Here is a 23,452-nt window from a genome sequence, read left to right as displayed (position 1 = left end):
ACTCCCAAAGTGCCTCACCACTTCACTGCCTGTGGTATGTGACGGTTATGATGATGTTTGTGACCAGGTCTTGTGGAGTCCAAGCTGACCTTGAACTCCAGACTCTCCGGTTTCAGCTCTGGAGTGCTGGAATTAGAGGCTCGTGCCACCTGCCTGGCTTGAGGGTTCCCATAATCCTGAATATGTTTAGCCTCTTCTGAAGCTTCAGTGCATTTGTCTTAAATGATTTCCTAGTTCACTAATGCACCGAGGGGTACCCTGCATGTCACCTGGGCGGTTCCTGGGACCTGCGAGTAAGGAAGGAGCAGTGGTGAGGAGATTGTGGTTGACAGCCTCAGTACCTACTGGTGTTGGGGCCTGGACCTGCCCACCCTCTTCCTGTGCTGGGTGAGGTTACCAAAGAGACAGGGTTCTTCCCACAGAACGGGAGGTAGACTGTGTGTGTGCGCGTGTGTGTGCGCACACACGCACACACGCTCAAGCATGTGTGTATTGAGACGGTCTCCTGGGCCTCGGGCTGGCCTTCACCATGGAACTGAAGATGACCTTTAACTTCTCATCCTCCTGCCTCCACTTCCTGAATGCTATACAGGTGTGCATCATGACACCATCTGTATTCAGTGCCGGGGTGGAAGCCATGGCTTCCAGCATGCTAGGAAAGCATGCAACCAATAGAGCTGCATTCCTTATAGAGTTATTGTGGGTGGTGTGTGTCTGCGCACATGTAGGGTCTGGGGAGGCCAGCGGTTGGTGGAGGATGTCTTTCTCTATCGTTTCTGTTGATCTCAGTCTTGTGTTTTGAGGCACACTCTCTCACTTTACCTCGAATGTGCCATTTTGCCTAGAGTGGCCAGCCTCTGGGACTCCCCTGATTTATATATTATAAAAGTCCAACTCTGGGATTGCAGGCACATGCTGCTGAGCCCAAGCCTCCTGCCTACCTGCATTCCTTTCTTCCTTTCTCTCTCTCTCTCTCTCTCTCTCTCTCTCTCTCTGTATTTATTTGAAACAAGGTCATACTGTATAGCCTAGGCTGGCCCGGATCTGACAGATTCCACCTGCCTCTTAACTGCTGGAACCAAAGCTATGTACCACCACACCCAGCTTTTTCCAGATATGCTGGAGATCCAGTCTCTGGTCAACAGGCTAGCCTAGCATGATCTCCTACCCAGTGAACTATTTCCATAGCCTTGAGCTACATTCTTGAAGGGAGTCTGATTTCTGAATGTCAGTCCAGTCTTCTGGTAGCTGCTGTCTGTTGCAGGGTTTAAAACAGCATTGCCCTGCAGGTCTCCATCCCCAGCTCCTGCATGTCCCCAGCTCCTGGCCATGGCTGGTGATAGAAGCAGGGGAAGGGAACAGAGCCCCAGGCACTGGGTGTAACTCTACCATCACAAGTTCCTTGGTGAAGAAAGCAGTCTAGAAAGAAAGGGCCTTGTGTCCCTGCCGGAGAATGGCATACATCCTCAGAGCTCAATATGGTGGTATCTTGAGCTCCAGAAAGCCTCCAATACATTGTGGGTATATTTGTAGACTGTGGGTCGTGTGGCTTCACAGTGTATCTTTTTGAAAGCTCAGGTATGATTTGGGTGACTTTGACTTGCTAAGTGACCTCGCAGAAGTTCCCCTGAGCAGAAGTCTGTACATGCCCCGTACCACCCATGTCTTGCTGCCCGTGAGGCGCTGTGCCACAGTGGACCATAACCGGCCCAGCGGCAGACATACCACAGAGGTCTGGGATGCCTTCTTCCCCATCCCAAGCTTCGGGCTGAGGAGGAATTGTGGGCATGAGTCATTTGAAATAGCTGGAGGGCTGGGCCAAGCCCCAGAAATCATGGTGGAGGATGGGGGAGGGGGCATTACTGCCGGGGAGATGGCAGCCGGTGGCCCAGCTGCCAAGGGGGTACTCACATTTGCCGGGCTCTTGACCTAGGCTGTATTGTGGCAGAAAGACGGCAAGGTCAGAGAGCTGGCACCACCTACATTAGTATCACCGCCCCATTTGGAAGCCAGGCCTGCAGCTATTGCTGCTCGCTACCCCCGGGCTGAGTCTGCAGAGCAGAGTACAAGTGGCTGCTACCTCCTGGGGATAGGAGGGGGATGATGTCATAAACAGTCCAGAGTCTGCCCTTTGCAAACCTCAGTGATTACAAACCTGGCTGAACCTACAGGGCCTGCTGAGTGCCAGCCATTGGCCTAGATGCTTACAGCCCTTAACCTGGTTCTCCCGGCAGTGGAGGCACGGATCACAGAGAGGCCCCAGCGGTTGCTACTGTAGGGTCTGCAGGGTCATCCAGCTGCCAGGTTGGATTTGAGGCCAAGGCTGTCCTCCTAGTTTACCAACCTTCCTGTCTCGTTTCCCTTTGTAAGGCCTGGCCCGTGAGCCCATGGGCTCAGCGGTTACAAGTATTAGCCACTCGTGCGCACGTTTGTATCTGTGTGTCTCACTTCCTCCTCGGTAGCAGGGTGGACAGACACAGGGCTCTCGCCTTGGGAAGTCCTGGAGGCAGGCCTGAAGCCCCAGCTCCCTCCGGACAGTTGTGATATTGGGCAAGGCACTTCCCCTCTGGGCCTGTTCTTCCTGCTGAAGGAGGGTTCACTGCCTGCGGTTTTTGTTTGGCTCCCTGGCAATGTGGCTTTTCTAGGATGGCCATTTGGCTTTGTAGTTAGGGGAATTGAACCTAGGATCCTTTGTATGCCGGCCAGGCACTCTCCCATTGGACTACAGAGGAAGTCAACATGTCCAAGTTTGTTTTGAGATGAGGTCTTACGAAGTTGCCCTGGCTGACCTAGAACTCTCTCTGTATAGCCCAGGCTGGCTTTGAACTTTCAACCTCCCTGTTTCAGCCGCCAAGGAGGTAGGGCAACAGGTCTGTGTCACTGAGCCTGAGTGTTTTTCTAGTTTTCATTGAACTGACATTCAGACTTTTGTGGAGGAAACCGACAGTTCCAAACTAAGTTCGAGGCTCCATCAGGTGTCTTGGCTGCCCCCGATTCCTATAATCCCCACCTGGCCTCAATGCTGTACTCAGGACTGGCCCTAGGAATCTGGCCTGGTGTAGAAAGGCGTCAGGGTTTTGAAGGAGGCCAAGGGTCTTCCTTGTGTTTTAAACCCATCCCTGTTGCTTAGCACCTTTTAAATCTATGCTATGTTCCTCAACGTTCTTCAAGTGCATCCTGTCTCTGCTGCCCTCACATGCTCCACAGAGGCCTGTGGACCATCCCACAATCCCCAAGTCACAAAGAACCTACTCAACGGGTTCAGGTTTGGCCTAAGCCAGTACGAAACAGCAGAGGCCAGCCAGCAGAGGCCAGCCACGGCCAGCCAGGCTACGTCTCAGCAGGTGAACAGCAGGTTCTGGGATGCATAAGTCTGAACCACTGGCTGTGGGGATGGCATTTTCTCTCCCGGCTCTGTCCTCCATAGTGACATACCTCCTGTTTCCCAAGCTCCGAGGCTGGCAGCGTGTCAGTGGTCAGAGGCCACACGAGCTTGATTTGGGCTGTCGGTAGAGGCAGCCGGCATACATGGGGCCTGTAGAGAGGCAACTCTGTACAGTTGTGTACAGTCAGTTGGGCCCAGAAGACAGGGAACACTCAGTAGCTGTGTCTGCCATGAAGGCACAGCGCAGCAGCTCCCTAGGAAGAGGCTGCTACCAGATCCAAAAGGAGCGAGGGCGCCTTGTTCTAGGGACCTGGGAAGTTGGGTGCTTAACATTACTGTGTCGTCCCCCCCACCACCACCCCCCGCCATGCTGCTTTCTAAAGAGCACATTTGAAACAGTGAAGGCCTAGACTCAAGAGTCAGTGGGTCCTGCTCCATGTCTCATTCTGGGGGTGGAGTTGTACTAGGCCACACCGTGCTCACTGGCCACCTCTTGTCTCTGGCTGGTGCATCACAACGGAGTACAAGAGTTCTGCCATGCTTTCTTCCCCAGTTTTCAATTACTCTGTCATGGGTGGGCTGGAAATCTTAAGTGGAAATTTCTAGAAACAGGAGGTTGTAAGCGGCGTGACGGAAATTTGCCCTGGGGACTGGAACTTGACTGATTTCCTGTATCCACAGTGTATATGCTACCTGCCCACGAGTTACTCCCTAAGCATCTGCTGTGACGTGGTCAGCATTTCAGGAGGTTTAAGTAACCTGACTTTACTCAGTCATCTTCCCAAAGCACAGACTTGTTCCTCTCCTACTGGCCTTATTTTATTAATAAAACCCTATCACAGCTGTGTATGTAGGAAAAGCCTGGTATGTATGAGCGAACCGTGCCTGGTCAGGCCTCTGCCGGTCTCTTGGGATGTCAGAGGGTCTGGAGTAGTCAGGAGAGCGGTGCGGGACCTCAGTGCTCCTGTAGCAGTCTGTGGAAAGTTGACCAGCTCTTGTTTCCTTATCCTAGTGATGGTGATCTTGTCTGTGTCCCTTCTGCACTTAGCTCTCAATGTAGATCCCCCTTAGGTCAGCTCCATCATGGGTAGTGCTGTGGGCTCCATCTTTATACTGGGTACTGGCCAGAGTCCCTAGGGAGGAGCCAGGTCGAAGCAGATTGTGTGGTTTGAGGTGGCTTGGGTGATCAAAGAGCTGTCACAGAGCCCAGAATTGCTTCTGTCCATTTGAGGTAGGTAGGGTGCCTGTGGCCTGGTGCGTTTGCAGGAGCTCAGTGCAGGACCCGCTTTGTCTGTGGGAGCATCAGGTGGCCGAGTGGGGTCAGGGGTCAGGGCATGTGCTTTCAAATCAGAGGCAGTTTGAGTTTAGTCACGGGCAAACCTCAAGTACCAGGCTGGATTGCGCCCAGTTTCAGAGTATCAGGAACTGAGCAAGAGGAAGGAAATAGTTTTTAAAAGACTTGAATTACTTCATAAGTAAAGAACCGAGAGGAGAAGGATCTGGATGTAGCCAGTGATGAGAAAACCCTCCTTAGCATGGAACCTGAGCCACCACAGGCACCAGGGGCTCTGTGCCCTGGGAGGTTCTGTCTTCGATAACTCCTCCTCTCCAATCCCCTCTGCTCCCTTAGAAAACTGTGGGAACCCGCAGGCTGCCTACCCAGAGCCTTCTTTCTCAGAATGAGCATCTTCACCCCGTCCTGTCCTGTCTCCTCCATGTGTGTGTCTCTGACGTCAAAAGTTGACCTCTTTCTATTTCTTTACCCATCTGTATCTCTGCCCCTGCTCCCCACCCCGTGTACACACCACACCACACCACACCACACCACACCACACCACACCACACCACACCACACACGCACAGCCCTTCCCTTCTCCCACTTCCTTCAACCCCGGGTGACATCGATCATCCGTTCTGTTCAGACCCTCCTCTTGTAGCTATGGGGGATGCTGATGTGGCTGTTTTCCAGGTCCTCTCCTTCCTGCCCCAGGGTTGGGGGAGGAAGAGGAAACCCCAGTTGGCCCCTGATAGAGACAGTGAGGGAGTGGAAGGCTATTCTGGTCAGATAGGCTACAATGCTCAGTGGGTAGATTATTAACCCTCGGGACCTCTGTCCCAGTAACCGCTTTTTTTTTTTTTAACTCTATTCTATGATGCCTGTGTCACCTTTACTTCTCTGCTTAAGCACATAGTAGGTTGTGGTAGCTGCGAGTGGTGGCCACAGCTCCTCCTCCTCTTCCTTCTCCTCCTTTTTGGTGGGGGCAGGGTTTCCTCTATGTAGTCCTGGCTGTCCTGTAACTTGCTATGTGGATCTGCCCGGCCTTAACTCACAGAGATCCACCTGCTTTTGTTTCCAAAAGCATGTGCCATCACGCCCAGCACGTATCTGGATGAAGTCTGGGGCGACAAAAAAAAGTACTAAAAACTGGGGCCAAGCCCTTTCATTCCTACAGAGGAAACTGAGGCCTGAGACTAAACAACATGCTTAGTGGTGGAGTGAAGAATGGGGGATGGGGATGGAAAGTGGAGTATTGAGAAGGTCATCTGATGGGTGGCGCCTGCCTGGCTGTCCAGGGGAAAGCCCTCCTGGGAGGGGGAGACTCACAACACCACCCTGCCCCAGTGGACCCTGTGGGAACCCTGGGTCTTGGTAAGGATGCTGGGGTAAGCACACTCCTTCGCTATGACTGAACTTGCTCTCTACTGCCAGCTGTGGTTCAGCAAGGAGTCAGCTCCCAGCCTTCACTCAAAGCAAGTGCCCAAGCACTGCACTGGGGCTGCTGGGGTCTGAGGCCCCTGCAGGCACTGGAGAGGCCATGGAAGGCCCCAGCCCCTCTTTGTGCTAAACCTTTGCTCACGGTTATTCCTCTGTGAGATTCACACTGGTCCTGTAGGCTCCTGGACCTCCCTTGGGACCCAGCTGTGCCTGGCTGCCCCCACTGTGTCCTCTACAGAGGCTGCTGCTCACGAGGTCCCAGGCTGTCTTGTTCCCAATCCCTGGTCTTGGCCGCCTCTCCTGTCTTGGTACCTGCCCTGACTTCCCAGGTGATCCCTGTTCTTGCTCTCCAATTTGCCTGCTGCCTCCTTGTTTGACCATGAGCTCCTAGGCATTCTGCTCCTCCGGCCTTCACCGACACCATGAAGGTTGCTGGGGACATCACCCTTAGGTGGTTCCTTGGTGTGATGTCAGAGAAGGAAATCCCTCCCCATCCCCTTTGGGTCTGGCCCTACTGGGAGTGGAAACTCTTAGGCCAGGTCCGGAGCCCATCTCTAAATTCAGGTTTTGCAGTTTGGCATGGCGTGGCCTTTGGTTGTGAAAGGTATCTTAGGCCCTCTCGTTGCCCTGAGAGGATACCTGACAGATAAAGCTTACGGAAGCGTCTGTTCTCACCACAGTTTGAGGGTCCAGCCAGTGGAGTGGAGATGATGTTTACACTGCTCCCTCCTTTTCACTCACTCCAGTACCTCAACCTGTGGGATGGCCGCTCACATTCAGGCCTTAACTCAGTTAACCGGGTCCAGAAACTCCTTCATAGATAGGTCCAGTCCGGTGGCCTGTCTCCCAGGTGTTCTCAACCCTGGCAAGTTGACACATCAGGCCCAAGAAAAGAATAATGGCATTCTTGGTACCTCTGGGCTTTGTGAGAGGCCTTGAAATGCAGCTGACCCCGCCTCAGGCACCCCACAATGCACTGACCCTGCCTCAGGCACCCCACAGTGCAGCTGACCCCGCCTCAGGCACCCCACAGTGCAGCTGACCCCGCCTCAGGCACCCCACAGTGCAGCTGACCCCGCCTCAGGCACCCCACAGTGCAGCTGACCCCGCCTCAGGCACCCCACAATGCACTGACCCCGCCTCAGGCACCCCACAATGCATTGACCCTGCCTCAGGCACCCCACAGTGCAGCTGACCCCGCCTCAGGCACCCCACAGTGCACTGACCCTGCCTCAGGCACCCCACAGTGCAGCTGACCCCGCCTCAGGCACCCCACAGTGCAGCTGACCCCGCCTCAGGCACCCCACAATGCACTGACCCTGCCTCAGGCACCCCACAGTGCACTGACCCTGCCTCAGGCACCCCACAATACACTGACCCTGCCTCAGGCACCCCACAATGCACTGACCCTGCCTCAGGCACCCCACAGTGCAACTGACTCCGCCTCAGGCACCCCACAGTGCAACTGACCCTGCCTCAGGCACCCCACAGTGCAACTGACCAGGCCTCAGGTACTCCACAGTGTAGCTGACCCCGTTTGGGTCACCTCATAATGCAGCTGACCCTGCCTGGGGCACTGGACACCCAACAGCAGGCAGTGTTGACCTTGTCTCTTCCCCTTGGAGAACTGACATACTTTGGAGAAGGGTGGACACCAAGAGGCTAGTGAGGTGCTGATGTCCTGGGAAGGAGGCAGTCCAGGGGAGCAGGCTGGGGTGACCACACTTGCATGTGCAAGGGTCACTATGCTGTCATCACTTAGGAGAGGAGGCAGCAGGGGAAGGCCTGGAAAACCGGTTATCAGTGCACAGGCAGGAAGGCACATACGCCAAAGTCACAGTGCACACAGGCATTTGTGACCCCTGCTGTGTGACCAGTCCTCTATTGAGGACTTTCTGGGAGCCCATGCCCCTCTGCCTCCGGGTGGTGCTTTTACTGTCCCTGCTGCAGGTGGCAGAAGGGTGCCTGGCGTTAGGCCACTTGTTTGGGAAGGAAGAGAACCCAGGATTCAAATCTGGATTCTCACTCTACCAGGCTGTGGGCTGAGGCTGCAGCCCTGCCCTCCTGTGCAGCCTCCGTTGTGGCCATGCAGGGTGGGTGTGATGACGCTGCATATTCCAGAGCGTGGGACACCCATTCTTGTCCACTGTCTTGTTTTCTCTTGGATCCCCATCTCCACCTCTCTGAGGACAAGGAGCATCCAGGAGAAAGGCTGTGGAGGACTCTATTGCTAGGTCTGTCTCTAGCCAGCTCTCGAGTCCTCTGGTCTGCCAGGCTCTCATCGAGGGCATCCTGGGCAGTAGTCTTGCCTTTTCTGGGTGTCGAATGACATTGGAACCTCTCGACACACAGGCAGCTGGGGGTGGGGATGGCCCTGAGTAAGACTGCTTGACAGCTCATGTGACGATTACAGATTGTGGTCTCACGGTTCCTGAGGATTGAGTTCTTCTCCCATTCTACAGACCAGGAGACTGAGGCTTACTGATACTAAGGGACCCTGCCTGGTGGCATTTGACTGTGTGGAACTGGCCAGAACTTTCCCACAGCCTCCCCAGAGCCCCAGCCCTTGGGAGAAGACCCCTCACCCACTCCAGATCTACCCTGTGCCTCCTAGGATTTAGTGACGCATTCTTATTCTCAACAGCTTGGGAACGTAAGAGGCCCTCTAACTTGCCTCTGTTTTGTTGTCTAGGAACACGGGAACGGGCAGGGGTGATAGTATGTCTGAGAGGGAGCTAGAAGGGCAGGAAATGCTCCAGTAGGTGCTGTCTCAGAACTGAGGCGAGAGAGAGAGAGAGAGAGAGAGAGAGAGAGAGAGAGAGAGAGAGAGAGAGAGTGTGTGTGTGTGTGTGTGTGTGTGTGTGTGTGTGTGTGTGTGTGTGTGTGTGTGTGTGTGTGTGTGTGTGTGTGTGTGTGTGTGTGTGTGTGTGTGTGTGGCTGGCTCAGGCTGGTCTTGAACTCCTGAACCTCTTGCCTCAGCCTTCACACACTGGGATTTTAGGTATGCGTTACCATAACCAGCTGTCCGTCTGATAGTTGTGACACCCCTGCCCACCAGCCCCACTCCCACCCTGCAATAACAAGCCCCAAGTGCCCACAAGATTAAAGTCCAGTGCTGCTTGGCCGAACCACAGACGGGATGGAGCAGTCCTGATGGGCCCATTACACCCAGCAGAAGTGTCGCTCTTCACTTGTTCTCGTCCAGCCCGTACACCTTTTGGCCACAGGTCACCACACAGCCTTAACAACAGTGAAGTGCTGGACGTGAAGTGACACCGGCTGGGAGGAAGGAAGGGGAAGTTAACTAGAGATACTCTAGGTAAAATGTGCCAAGTAACCCCAGAGCTTCCTGTAAGTATACTCTAAGGTGCACGTCCTGTGTGGAGCACAGGTGTACCTCCTAAGGTAAGAGAGAGAGATGAACTGACCCAGCCCTCACCTGGAGCCTCCACGGAAGACGGGAAATAGTTGACTTAGTCTTGTGAAAGCCTGTTTGTCTAAAGATTACATGGGGCTCCAGGTAGGTACCCGTGTGGATGGTGAGGTGGGGAAGGTCTGTTATGTGTCTGCCACCTGAATCAGGCTGATTAGAGGCGTCTGATGCAGAACGAGGTAAGAGAAGGCACAGTGCATTGGCTGTGGGAAGAGGAAAGTACAGCCCACTATCAGGCACAGCTGGCTATATCTGGGTGCTCCCTCTCCCTCTCCCTCTCCCTCTCCCTCTCTCTCTCCCTCTCTCTCTCCCTCTCTCTCTCCCTCCCCCTCCCTCCCTCCCCTCTCTCTCTCATCTTCACGAAGTTTCTCTTGGGCATGCTCTCCCCAGTCACAGCTCTCAGCAGCTCTGCTGCCAGCTTACCTGTCTCAGTCAGGACACAGCCATGTCCCCAGATGTTCCTGAAAGCCCCCAGGAATTGTGTCCACCCACAGGGCAATCACTAGGCTGTACCACTGGCCAGGCCTTGCCGCTCTGGGTTTAGGGTCAGCAGGTGCCCATACTGAGGAGGCGCTGGGACAGCTGCTGGGAGCCAGGCCTTTGCTCTGTGTTAAGGTGAAAAATCTTTTCACAGATGAGAGGACAGAGCCCAGAGATATGAAAGCAAACGGGAAAAGTTCACTGAGCCCTCTTTCCTCTTGAATCTCTTCCTTATTTTCCTAACTCCCTGGTGTGTAAGGACCTGACTGTCAGTAAAGTGGCCTCGAGCACATGGATGAGCCTCTGAGGGTTTGCTTCGCTATGTCAAGTGCAGAAAGAGAGAAGGAAGGGCCAGAAACCTTATTCAGCCCTCAGCCCCAGAGACGAGGAACGACAGGGCCATGGCAGTGGTCATAAAAGTGTTGGGGATCAGCTCGGTCCACACTATGTCTGGGCTCCTTGAAGAAGGTGAAGCTTCAGGGGAGATAAGTGGATGCGTGTAGACAGCTTGGGCTCAGCAGAGCCAACATCAGCTCTACACAACCCAGCAAACGGCAGTAGGCTATGGCTCTTGCCAGGGCATGGCTTCAGGCACTGCTGGATCCAGGAGCCTGACCTCCAGGCTCCATGTTGTCACTTTGTTGCCCTCCCAGCTTGGCCTCCCCCAGCCTCTGTGACTGCTGCCCTTACTCTTAGCTTCATCCTCTAGAAGATCCGGTGGACGTGTCCAGCCTGAGGACCTCTGTGGCCTGGAAGTAGAGAACTGTGATTGGACAGGGCTTAGCTCTTTCCTACACCTGAAGCATACTCAGGAGAGAGTGCATGGTGCCCTTGGGCTGGAGGTCTGGTCCTTCGTAGTGATTAGATCTGAGGCGGGGACTTCACAGTCAATGGTATACAGATGTAGGTAGGGATTGTGTCTCAGACAACCTGGTCACAGTGGAGGGAAGTGGGTGGGATCTAAGGAACAGGGTGGGAACACAGGAAGTGGGTACTGGGTGGGACTCACAGAGCGGTGGTTTGCCTGGATTCCAGTTTGCTCCACGCGGCAGCTGGGTCAGGAATGGAGGAGCTTGCAGCTCAGGCTCTGGAGGGGGTAGGGGGTAGCAAAGTCCTAGTGGAGGGACTTTGGATTTTTGTTTTTGTTTTTGTTTTTTCTGGGTTTGGAGGATTGTGAGGCTCTGACAGGGTGTGGGGTAAGACCATCTGCGAAGGCTCAGAGGCCCAGACAGGGAACATGGAGCTCCTTAAGCCAGCTCTGTGAGAGGAGGAGGTAGGGAGGTGTGTTGGGGGATAGGTGAGCTCCCTCCCAACCCCCAATGCTCCTCCCCTCACAGAGCCAGCTTAAGGAACTCCATGTTCCCCACAGGTTGCAGATATAGGTGAATGACCAGGAAACTCCTAGAGAGGCCAGTGAGATGGCTCAATGGGTCAAGGAGCTTGCTGCTAACCCCCACGATCCCTAGGACCCACTTGGTAAAAGGAAAAACCCACCTTTGCAAGCTGTCCTTCAACTTCTACAAGCACCCTGTGGCATGCACGCCCCACGGCACAAATAAAAATATAATAAAAATAAAAATTAAGTAAAGCCTGAGACAAGAGGAGAAGGCACAGAAAAGGTCACTGGATCAACCAGGTGATGGCTTGAAGACATGTAGGCAGTGGGCCCAGGCTCTGAGGGGGTCAGCATGTTTGTGTGTGCACACACCAGCTTAGGTGTGTAAATAATAGTGAGGGGCCAAGCAGCTGGAGGGGACTGAGCCCTATGAGGCCTGTGGGGGACCTGGGAGACAGGAGTCACGGGGGGGGGGGGGGCGGGCACAGGCCTAATGTTGACCTTGGGCGTCTTCCTGAGTCACTCTCTCTACCATATTTGCTGCAGTGAGCCAGGGGTGGCAACCAGAGAGCCCAGGAATCCTCCTGTATTCTCTCTCAATCTCAGGGTTACAGAGACAAACCACCCGGCCAGCTTTTTACATGGATGCTGGGATCTGAACTCAGGCCTCATGCTTGGGCAGTGAATAGTCCCGCCACGTGTCTACCCTTCTCACTGTCTCCCTGTCTGGTAACCTGGCTGCTCCTGGGAAAACAGCTGAGCAGACAGGGCAGAATCAGAGGTCCGCAAGGGGTCCTGAAGGGGATTAGGACAGAGCGAGTGGGTGGTAAGAAGTGGGTGGCGATATGCCAGCACTGTGCATTGTGGGTGGTGACAGCAGCAGATCCCAGCCTGCATCATGGCAAAGTGGGCAGGCTTGGTGATCCCTGTCAGACATAGGTAGAACCCTAGGTTTGAGCAGGTTCTGTACCCTAACGGAGGGAGCCTGCAGGAAGGGGGCAGCCAATCAGAGGACGCTCGGGTCCCAGACATTGGAAGTTGAAGTCACCAGGGAGGACCTCTGAGAGTGTCCCTTTGTCCTTGGTGGCTGTGAGATGGGCCGGCAGCTCTTCTGCAGCTTGCCCATGGGCTGTTGTCCCATAGCTATTTTATTGAGTGCCAGTCTGGGGTCAGTGCCAGGCGTTGGTTTGGGTGACAGGAGCAGGAGCCTCTGCGTGTGTTGCCTCTGTTCCTGGCACAGAGTATAGATGAGAGAGAACCGAGAGCCTGTGTGTCCCTGCGTGGTGGCCAGAAAAAGTGTCAGGTGAAGTCAGCAGTACCGTGCCTCAGCCCTGTGACCCCCCCCCCCCGAGGCACTGAGGGTACCTTGCATTTCTGACTTTCTTGTGTTGGCTTTGTTCTGTAAAGCCCACTGTCATGTCCTGTCTTATCATGTGACTGTCTGGTGTCTTCCTCTTGGCCTATTGGGCTGCATTTATTGATCTGTGTTTGTTTTCCCATTGGTGACAGGCACCCAGGCTGTCCCTGGCAGAGCCTGCTGCAAGCACTCAGGTACATGCACATTGGGGGACTGGCTTGCTACAGTTCTGATGGATGCATCCTTTACCAGGGACAACTCTGGGTGGCAGAGGAGAGTCTTATCAGTACACAGGTCTGTAATACCACAGATTTCCCACAGGCTGTTGGCCTACAGCTGGTTTATGGGGTGTGAATCTGGGGTCAGTGCCAGGCCCATGGCCACATGGCTAGATGACCAGGTGTCATCCACACACAGCGTGGAGCCAGAGAGCTCTGTTTGTGTTTGTCCACACTTGCTGTTGCCGTTGTTGTCATTGTCTGCAGGCACAGAGATCCCATGGTACCCTTAGCCCATTTCCCTGAAGGAAATACTGAGTCCTGGGTCTCCTGCTCAACTGCCAGTTTCGACAACCTTTGTCTCTTTAACCCTCACCTCTGCCCGGCCGATTTCTTTGAGCTCTCTGTTATCCTGGACACGCATCACTTGTGTGATGTTTCACAAATCTCTTTCCTACCAGGCACTATCTGATCATAAGAGGCGGAAATGGGAGGTTCGAGCTTTTGAATCATTGATGTGCCAAGCCTGGGTGTGCAAGGCGGTAATTCCGGATGCTCCAGAGACTGAGGGGGTGCTCAGCCATGAGAGAGTCCACCAGAGGAGCCATGGCCACCTGTGACTGCGCAGGGCCAGACTCCGAGTTACTCTGGGAGAGCTTAGTGTATGTGGGGCCTTTGAGGCATCAAACGCTCCTCGACTGTAAGTCTTACAGTGTCTGAGCACAGCATTTTGCCTGAAGTCAGTCTCATTGTTGAAGTGCGCTGGAGGCATGAGGTGGACCCCAGACACAAAGACTTTTGTACTTGAATTGGAAAAGTTGACTGCAGTCAGGCACGGTGCTGTGCACCTAGCACTCCAGCACTTGGGAGGCTGAGTCGAAGACCCGGCAGGGATATCGTTGGTCACCTCGTCCTAATGAAAGGAAGGAAGAGCCAGCCCAGTAGTGACTGTTGGTCGTTAGCGATGGCGTTCTGTCCATCTGGGGTTAAATTTATCTTTAGTGTTCCAGAGAACCGGGAGTTTAGTGTGTGGCTGAGTGTTTCTGCACAGTGCTACTGGGAATTGCAGAAAAACAGTGGAATGCTCTGGAAAGGTGCAGGCAGCATGGCTGGGTGGGTTTGACACCCTCCCACCCCCACTCACTCCCCCAGCCTAGCTGTGCTTTCCAAGATTCACCTGTCGAGTGACCTCACCCGGGTGGCTTTCCTCCCTGGGTGGAAAGGTTAGCACGACTTCACCCCAAAGTATATACTCTTGAGGAGCATGCAGATCCTCCGTGGTGAAGGTGTTCCGGGGCAGCATTGTGGAGCCCTGTGGAGAGAGTGCAGAGTGGTCTCTGTCCTTCCTGACCTCTGGGTTATATCCCACATACTTCTAGGGATGCTGCAGCACAGAGAGGTGCAGCAGCTTGCTCAGGGTCACACAGCTGCATGGGCAGGATTCTGAGCTGGAATGCTGGCTTTATGGGTTGCAGCCCCACCCCATCCCTGACATTTCTCTGTACTCGTCAGGCAATGTACCCCTGAGAGCCTCAGTTTCCCCATCTGTTGAGCTGAGGTGTGGCACTGCTCACTTGTGCTGTACAGCTATTTAAGGAGTGAGTAGGGTACAACCATGCTGGCCCAAAGGACTTCATGTTTATGGGCTAACCCTTAGTGCTCATCCTCCACAGGAGAAAACTGAAGCTGTATCATACTGCAGAGCATATCTGGGGCCCCAGGGGTGCCACCTGCCCCCCCTCCTGTGTCACCCACACACCATCCTGTGTCACCCACACACCATCCTGTGTCAATTATGGGGCACAGGAGGCAGACTTGCTCAGTGCCCAGCTGGTTCTCAGTCCCGCATGACTGGGCATGAACACACACAGGGCAGCCTGGATGCTGGCACCCAGATGCCCAGCCCCAAGGCTGTCTCCTCCCTCAGGAACGCTCTGTCAGCTGCTGAGTTTCCATGATTTCATGTTCTTAGAAACTAAAAGCCAGAGTGACCGCAGGCCAGTAGGCTGCCTAGGGGACCTTCTGGGGCTAGATTCAGAAGCCATAGGTAACAGGGGACTTGAAGGTAACTGGCTCCCGGCGGCTTGTCCAAACAACTTCTTTCAACCTAAATCGCCACATCTGGCAAATGGGGGGACTCGCCAGCTTGGTGAAGATGTCAGAGCCAGGCAGTCCAAGGTTGGTGCTGACACAGCCTGGCTGTGGTGGGACAGCCGGGTGCCTTCATCATCTGTGCAGTAGCAGGCGAGCCAGCTGCTGCCTTGTATCCTTCTGGGTCCCTCTAGGTTCCTCTGTGTGGAGCCAGCAGGGCTTCTGGCTTGCAGATGTGCGGGGCTGGTGAGGCATAGACCCAAGTCCTCGTAGTGGGAATCCCATGAGACTCCCAGCATCCCAGCCTCTGCCTCTGCCTCTGTCCAGCAACTCCCTGGGGCACTTGCCACACAGAGCACAAGAACAAAGTCCCTTTAATGGGTGGGTTGTACATCAAGGACAGAAGGAGCCTAAATGTCCTCCAGGATGGCCTTGGCCAAGAGAATGGTGTGTCCCTGCAAGGGTGTGGGAACACTTGAGAGGCACTGTGGATCTGCACGTCCTGTCCCCTCCAAGTGTATGGCCTCTCACAGGCGGTTCACTGGGGTGGCTCTGGGCTGCAGCAGGGCCTGGCAGGCAGCAGGTGTGTACCAGGCTGTGGGGTCGACAAGCAGTGTAGGAGGACCTTGCTTCTGTGGTGCCTACAAACAGCTTGAAGCCTGAACCTCTTGTCACCTTTTGGCTCCAAGTGATTTCTTGGGATTGGGACTCATTGATGAAGGATGTTTAAGAGCTCTATGACCTCCTCCCCGTCCTGACCCCTGGTTGTGACAACCAGAGCTGTCCTCAGACACTGTCATCTGTCTTAAGAGGGAAAATCACCCCTTAGGGTGTGACAACAGTGAGTGTCCAGAGGCACAATGTGGTGTCTGGACTGGAGAGCAGCCCAGTCATTAGTTTGGGATGGAAAGAGCCAATGTGGGGATGCCTCACACTGCTCCCCGATGTCTTGGAGAAGAAGGGGGATTACAGGCATGTGCTGCCACACCTGGGTCTCGCTCTCGACACACAGTCATTCTTGTGACCGTGCTGCCGAGTTTGCTTTACAATAAGGAGTACTGTAGGACAGACCTCCAGAGCATCGCACTGTTGAAGGTGCACACCCTGCAGGTGCTACTGGACCCAGTGCTTACATCAACAGTGGGAGTGCAGGCCAGGGAAGCCACTGTTTTAGTGCTGAAAGCGTTCCACCAGCTTCCATGGTTTGAAGCATTGAAGATCTTTTTGTGTAGACCAGAGTTCAGAGTGGGAGAGTAATTCTCCCAAGGGTGTCCAGCCCACTCCCGCAGGCTCCTGGGCCGGTCACTGCTTGGTGTTCACCAGCCCGGCTGGCACCCAGGAATGGGCAGGCTGCAGCGTTGGGGTGTTACTGTGGGAGCTGTGCTGTACTTTTTACCCAGAGGTCCTAGAGGGCCCAAGGGATGAGGGCCTGAGAAGGTGCTTTGTGTTGCTTCACTCCACCTGACTCTTACCGTGTCTCCCCAGTACTTAAATCTAACTTTGCCTTCCTTTGTGGCTGGGTTGGCATTGTGTGTTCTGCAAAAGGGCCTTCCACAGAGAGTAGAAGCATCCCAAGACGCTTGGACCCTGAAGTGGTGTAGATTTTAACCATTAATTATTTTCAATTCCACCCATCGAACAACCATAACTCTGAAGTTTCGGCTGCTCCAAAATTGGAAACTTTATTAGAGTTTTGTTGGTAACAATAGCTTTTAGTTTTTGTCTAGTATGATAACAGGCACTAACACTCACTCAGAAGGCTGGAGGTGAGTCTCTAACAAAGCCAGCTTAAGTGGCTTATCAAAATAAACAAAAAGTTTCAAAGTTCTGGACTTTAACATTAGGAATGTTTGACCTGAATAATAGTAGAGATTACATTAGTGAGGAGAGCAGTGATAGCATCCAGAGTACCTACTGTGTGCCCAGCACAGATGGTGGAAGGACAGTAATAGTATCCAGAGTACCTACTGTGTGCTCAGTGTGGATGGTAGAAGGATAGTAATAGTATCCAGAGTACCTACTGTGTGCTTAGTGTGGATGGTAGGATAGTAATAGCATCCAGAGTATCTACTGTGTGCCCAGCGTGGGTGGTAGAAGGATAGTAATATCACCCAGAGTACCTACTGTGTGCTCAGTGTGGGTGGTGGGAGGGCGGTAGTAGCTTCCAGAGTACCTACTGTGTCCAGCACAGATGGTGGGACTGCAGTTGGCTGCTCTCCTGAACATACCCTGAGCATCCTCTCTAGCCACTAGTGTATTTCAGGATCCAAGGTCACAAACCCAGGAAGCAAATCTAGAAGTCACCAGTTTGACTTTCCCCACTCATCCATCTGTTTATATAAATAATACAGGACCTCAGATGACAGAGCCTAGACTCCAGCTCACTGTGTAGCTGAGGGTAAACTTCAGCTCCTCCTGAGACAAGCCACAGTTCATAAGTGCCTTATGCAGTGTTGGGGATCAAACCCAGGTCCTGGTGCCTGCTTGGTGAACACTCCCCAACACATCCCCAGCCCTGCTGTTCTTTAGGATAGTGGGAGGGTTAGGAGAGCAGACACAAGCCCTACGTAGAGCAGTCTTGCTGCGGAGAATGTTATGGTCTGCAGCAGCAGCAGCAGGAACAGGAGCAGCAGCAGGAGCAGCAGGAGCAGGAGCAGGAGCAGCAGGGGCAGCAGCAGGAGCAGGAACAGGAGCAGGAGCAGGAGCAGCACATCCTGAGGTCTCAGGCGATGAGGACCCCCTCCATGCACTGTTCGTGTATGATATTTAACTCATCCCTGGTTGAATGTGATGACAGGTTGGTGGCTACCAGGTCCTGCCACATGTTAGTCAATCAGATCAAGCCTCCGAGGCAGACAGCCTCAGAGTACAGATGGGGAAACTGAGGCTGCTTCTACTAACTGCCCTCCCCTCCCCCTGCTGACTTTGGCAGAGCTACATGTGACCCCAGCCTGTCCAGAGGCTTTCCCTGTGCCCTGAACCCCAAGGCCTCATGGACCACAGCCCCTCGGAGCCTTGTAGTTACCACATGGCCTTGTGGGAAAGGAGCAAGCTGAGAGTGCTGACGAAGGCCAGAGTGGCCAGAAGAGACAAGTCCCATGGGCAAGCAAGGGTGGGCATGCTGATGGGAGCAGCCCCTCCCAAGAGGAGTGCCACCTCTAGGAGAAGCCCAGCCCAGTTTCCTCAGTGCTCCCAAGTCAGAGGGTGACCTGACTCTGCTCCTGGTATGCTGGGGGACGCTCATAGGGTGAAGGGCACTGTCCCTTAGGTTGTTCAGGGTGCAGCCTAAAGCCACTGCACCCCCCAATGAAGTGGTCCTGTTATCTGGAGGGGACAATAAGTCTCATGCAATTCCACCCACTCAGCTCTGAGTCACAGAGAGGAAGGAGACAGGGACCTACCTAACCTTCTCTGGGGTACTCAGGCTCCAGCATGTGAGAAGTGTGCTACCTTCCTTCACTTCCTAGCCTCTGGTCTGAGGGCTCAACTCTATAGACATGGGGCCGGCCCCTCTGTGCTTTTCAGATGTGGACCATAGACTGGGGCGAGTCAGTGATAAACATTTTCTCAGCAGGCATGGGCTGGTTCAGCCCCACCTCTGCAGAAATAGGCAAATGCTAGATGCGAGATGAGGTACCAGTTCAGGTGCCAGGTCACAATAGGTGCTGGCTGTGGAACTTGGTGTGGAATCCAGCCTCCCTTTGGAAGTCTCATGGGTAAAGTGAGTTCCAGAGCAGAGAGTGGCCTGGTGTGTGAGCAATACTCTGGGGATTGTGTGAGCAGTACTCTGGGGTTTGTGCGAGCAGTACTCTGGGGTTTGTGTGAGCAGTACTCTGGGGATTGTGTGAGCAGTACTCTGGGGTTTGTGTGAGCAGTACTCTGGGGATTGTGTGAGCAGTACTCTGGGGTTTGTGTGAGCAGTACTCTGGGGATTGTGTGAGCAGTACTCTGGGGTTTGTGTGAGTAGCACACTGGGGTTCCAGAGCAGAGAGTGACCTGGTGTGTGAGCAGTACTCTGGGGATTGTGTGAGCAGTACGCTAGGGATTGTGTGAGCAGCACACTGGGGTTTATGTGAGTAGCACACTGGGGTTCCAGAGCAGAGAGTAGCCTGGTGTGTGAGCAGTACTCTGGGAATTGTGTGAGCAGTACTCTGGGGGGATTGTGTCAGCAGCACACTGGGGTTCCAGAGCAGAGAGTAGCCTGGTGTGTGAGCCGCACACTGGGGTTTGTGCCCACTCTTCCTCACTGTGGACGACTGTGCCCATTCCTAGACTAAAGGTCACAGATTCAGAACTTTCACCGGTGGCTGATCTGAGGCCACTGTCCTTAGGATACCTCAGGGCAAGCCTGTGTGTTCCTGAGGGTACTGTTCTCCCCTGTGCCCTCAGATCCCCTGGAGTGAGGTTGGAGGCAGCAGTCTCTGAGCTTGGCCTAGGTTGGGCCTTGCTTTAGTCCTGACTCTGGTGGAGGTATTCAGCCTCTCTGAGCCTCCTGGCCCTCATCTGCGATTGGGTATCAAATGCCATCCTCACAGAGCTTGAGGGAACTCACCGTGTGAACCAGGCTGTCTGGAGCTCAGACCTGCCTGTCTCTGTCCCCCGAATGCTGGAGTTAAAGCTGTAGTTACTTGAACCTTCAGTTGCAGCCCATGAGTATCTTAAACTGGGTTGTACTAAAACCACGATGCTGTGCCCTTGAAACTGTATTGCATGTGAGTCCCACAAACATCACGGTGAGCCAAGTGCCCTGTGTGTGGCAGGAGCCGGTGTTGGTGACTCAGATACCTTGCTCCAGTATTCTCTACTGAGCCCTAAGGGTAAGAGCTGCTGCACCCATTTCACATGGGGTAGAAACTGAGGTCCAGAGAGGCCAAGTGATGCCTCTGAGGTCTGTAACAGAGCAGCTGTGCCATTGTGACCCCTCCCAATCCCTGCCTGGGACTGTTGTTCTATCCTCTGCCTCTATTTCCTTTATCGGTTGATGGTGGGCTAACATGTTGCTCTCTGCACCTTCCCCCGGCTACTCATGCAGTCTGTGGTCAGATTCAACCCTGAGGTCATTTCATCTTGAAAGTGGCCAGCTGGCCCAGGGTGCCAGTGAGTAGAGGAGATGCAAAGGGTCGGCTTCCAATGCTGGATCCTCCTGTCTCAGCCTCCAGCATGCTGGGATCAAGGGTACATACACATACCCAGCTCCAGCAAGGGCTTCTCAGTCAGGAGCCCCAAGTGCATTCAGTTAGAAAAGAACTCCATCTTTTCTAACAGTTCCTGTGTCTTCCTACCACATTCCCATGACCCTAGACCTGTCACCTGGCTGGTCCATCCTGGTCCTACTTGGTCCTTATCAGTTGGATACTTTGTTGCTCTCTTAAAGCTTCTGTTACATTTCTGTTACATTAATACCAGTCTGTGATAGGCATCTACAGATTGCCTAGGTGAGGGTGGGGGTCCTGTGGATTGTACAGTCTTAGTGTCAGGTGCCTCTGATTTCTGATCTCTGACTGATTTCTCTTGATCCTCTCACAGAGGCTGCCTGTGTATGGGGCCATTCAGGAGGCCGTGTGCTGCTAGCTGCTGCTTTGCTGTGGGGTGCGTCTATCCTTTTATCAGGTGTTGCTTCTAGGCTTCCCTGTGTGTGGTGTCTTCTGGCTGACACATATACCCATCTTGCCCGCTGCCTGCTTGGACTGCTGCTCTGCTGTCTGGACACCACCTGTGGGCAGGCTCCTGTCTAATGGCTCCTGTCTGTGCTCCAGTATAATGCTCACAGTGGCTGTCATTGCCACAGCCTGAACTCTGCACCACCCTCAAAGCAGCTGCTATCTTCAGATGCACTCCCCAAATGTGGCATGCTGGCTCAGAGTCCCACCACTAGTACGAGCCAGTCACCGAAAACTGTCTACCTAACTTGGGGCACAGACTGCCACCATTGCAAGACATGATGTCATATTCCCCATGGCCAGCCCACAGGAAGCACACGCTGAATGCTGGGTGTGTGACCTAAGTGGCATTTCAGAGAGAGTGGGCTGGGAGGCAGCGCTTGCTAAAAGGCAAACCCTGGGTCACACTGTGTCTTCTGAGTCAGTCATACACGAATGGCTTCACACAGGATGTGTTGTGACAAGTACAGAAGAGCCTCACGCTGACCCCATGGTATCTAAGGCAGCAATGTAACTTTTTCCTTTCATTTTTTTAGTCAGGGCTTTATGTCGTCCAGTGTAACACAGACTGACCTCCATTTTGATCCTCCTGCCTCAGCCCTGGGAGTGCTGGGATCACAGGTTTGTGCCACCGTGCTTCATTCTTGACACCTCTTGATGGGCTCAGCTAGAGGCTGCTCATCGTGATTCTGCGCACTTTACTGTTGACTTCAGTGAGTCACGGCTAAATGACCCAGGTACTGTGGTGCGCACCAGTCATCCCATACTGGGAAACTGAGACAGGGGGAATCGTCACGCGTTCTAGGCCAGCCTGGGTTAGAGTAAGACCCCATCTCAACTCTCCTACCTGAAGACAGTAAAATGTGTTGTGGTGATGGTGACAGTGGTTTTAGTGCAGTGCCCTGCACTGTGTGTGTGTGCTTACATGTTTGTATACATGGTCACTATCAGCTTGTACACAGCGGCCTTACCACAGGCACAGGAGGGATGTGAGGAGCCGTCACCATGGCTACTGGCAGGCAGGCCACCACCGCATTGGTGCTGCTGTTTGAGGGCAGGCCCTTGGGAATGCACATTGGTGTTTGAGTTCACTTTCCAGAGAAGAAGTAGGATATGTAAGGACTCACACATAATCACATGTTGTAATGTCAGCACTTGAGAAGCCGAGGCAGGAGGATTGCTGTAATTAGAGGCTGGACTGGGTTGTAGAAAGAAACCTTGTGAGTGCTTGCTCTGTCAGCACATTCTAAAACTTGAGGTTAGTTCAAGGAAGCTGTTCTGAGCAGTGTGTTCCAGAGAGGAAGTGTGTGTGTGTGCGTGTGTATGTGTGCGTGGGAGTGTGTGAGTGTGTGTGTGTGTACATGTGCATGTGTGTGCGTGTGTCCCACATTGCTTGCAGCCAGCAGAGAGATGGGTCATGGTCATGTGCACAGGACTCCACACCAATGCCCAGCCTCCACCCCCAGCTTCCTGCTGAGTGGAGACAGGATCCTGTGTAGGAGGCCATGTCGTTGCAGGAAGCTGGGCTCCTGCAAGGTCTTCCTGACCCTTTCCTGTTTGTGCTGCCCTGGACAGAGGCCTTGGGGCTTCTCAGCACAGAGGCCAAGAGTGAGGCTTGCCACAGGCCGGGGCTGAGCTGACAGGAGCTGATCTAGGCACTGGGCAGAGTCCCAGGCGGTCTGCAGTGCAAAGGGGTTTAAGAGTTTCCAGCTTCAGACACACCTGAGACCTGCTGGTGCCTCAGTAAAAAGTGGTGATAGTTCTGTCTGTGAGGCCCAAGTTAGATAGAAATATATGTAAAAATTATAGGCCCATCGGACAAAGTAGGACACACCTAGGATCCTTGTGAGGGGAAATCTGGAGCTCAGGGGCACCACATCTCAAAGTTCCCATCTCAAAGACAACAGAGTAAACCCAGCAAATTAACCTCTAAGTCTCTTACTGGGCTATCAACAGGAGGCAGTTCGCCATGTGTGTCTGAGTTTTATGAAAGATCTAATATCGTGTCCTGGAATTCTGCATTTTTCTCTTTCTGTCCAAAGCTGGCCACCCGAGCCCTCCCATTGGACTTTCTGAGAACCAGACACCTTGGGCTTGCCATAGGGTCCTGAAGTCTTGCCCCATGTTGCCCTGTGAATTTGCCCCACATTGCACTGTCCCGCTGGCATTTAGTCCTGGGTGCCTGCACACCGAGCCATAGGCCTGCCCAGCTTGATTTATGGCGCTATGAAGTATCCACGGGGAACACAGCTACCTATGTGGTAGGTCACATGTGGCACCTATGTTAAATTTTGTGCTGAGACAGAGATGTTGGGTTCTCGGAGCACATGTGACCTAAAGAGGCCTTTAGTGAGGCAGCTTGTAAACTCTGAAGGCTACACACAGAAGCTGGGGGCGGAGCTTGCAGGACAGGAAATCACTGTTGACCCTACATAGCAGGACTATGCCTGCCGTGATTCCCAAGTCCCTGTGGTCTTGATACACAGGGTCCCGTGGCAGTGGTCCTAATTTACATGCTGGCATGTATTGAGTAACAACTTTGTGCCAGCCTTGTCAGAAGCCACGTGGTCCATGTGGCTTGCTTTGTTCCAGACATCAGCGTTCATCACAGGGCTGGCCCAGACTAGCTCAGGACACCAAGCCTTGGAGTGGGGAAGCCTTGAGAGGATAAGACTCGCTGCTCCCCACTCCCCGTGTATGCTGCAGAGGGTCTGGGCCTCTGAAGAGGAGAAAGGAAGGGATGCCATTGGGGTCTGCCTCCATCACTCTAAAATTG

At 53.7% G+C, this 23,452-nt stretch overlaps 1 protein-coding gene across 9 annotated transcripts in view; it reads left to right on the top strand.

The window, feature by feature from the left end:
- The window catches only part of Tpst2 (tyrosylprotein sulfotransferase 2), a 42,209-nt gene that overhangs the window by 3,043 nt on the left and 15,714 nt on the right, over positions 1-23,452 (top strand). Inside the window, exon 1 of one of the 9 annotated variants that reach the window (XM_039089272.2) lies at positions 11,880-12,901. The exons of 7 other annotated variants lie outside the window; for them this stretch is intronic. The gene's annotated coding sequence lies outside the window, so the exon portion shown is untranslated. Of the gene's footprint in view, positions 1-11,879; positions 12,902-23,452 lie in introns of those variants that run through there. One more of the 9 variants, XM_063271220.1, reaches the window with a different exon arrangement.

Source organism: Rattus norvegicus, chromosome 12 (assembly GCF_036323735.1).
Source record: "Rattus norvegicus strain BN/NHsdMcwi chromosome 12, GRCr8, whole genome shotgun sequence".
In the NCBI taxonomy this organism is placed as follows: Eukaryota; Metazoa; Chordata; class Mammalia; order Rodentia; family Muridae; genus Rattus; species Rattus norvegicus.
The sequence above is the reverse complement of the archived record's forward strand: the minus strand, read 5'-3'. Positions and strand labels throughout refer to the sequence as shown.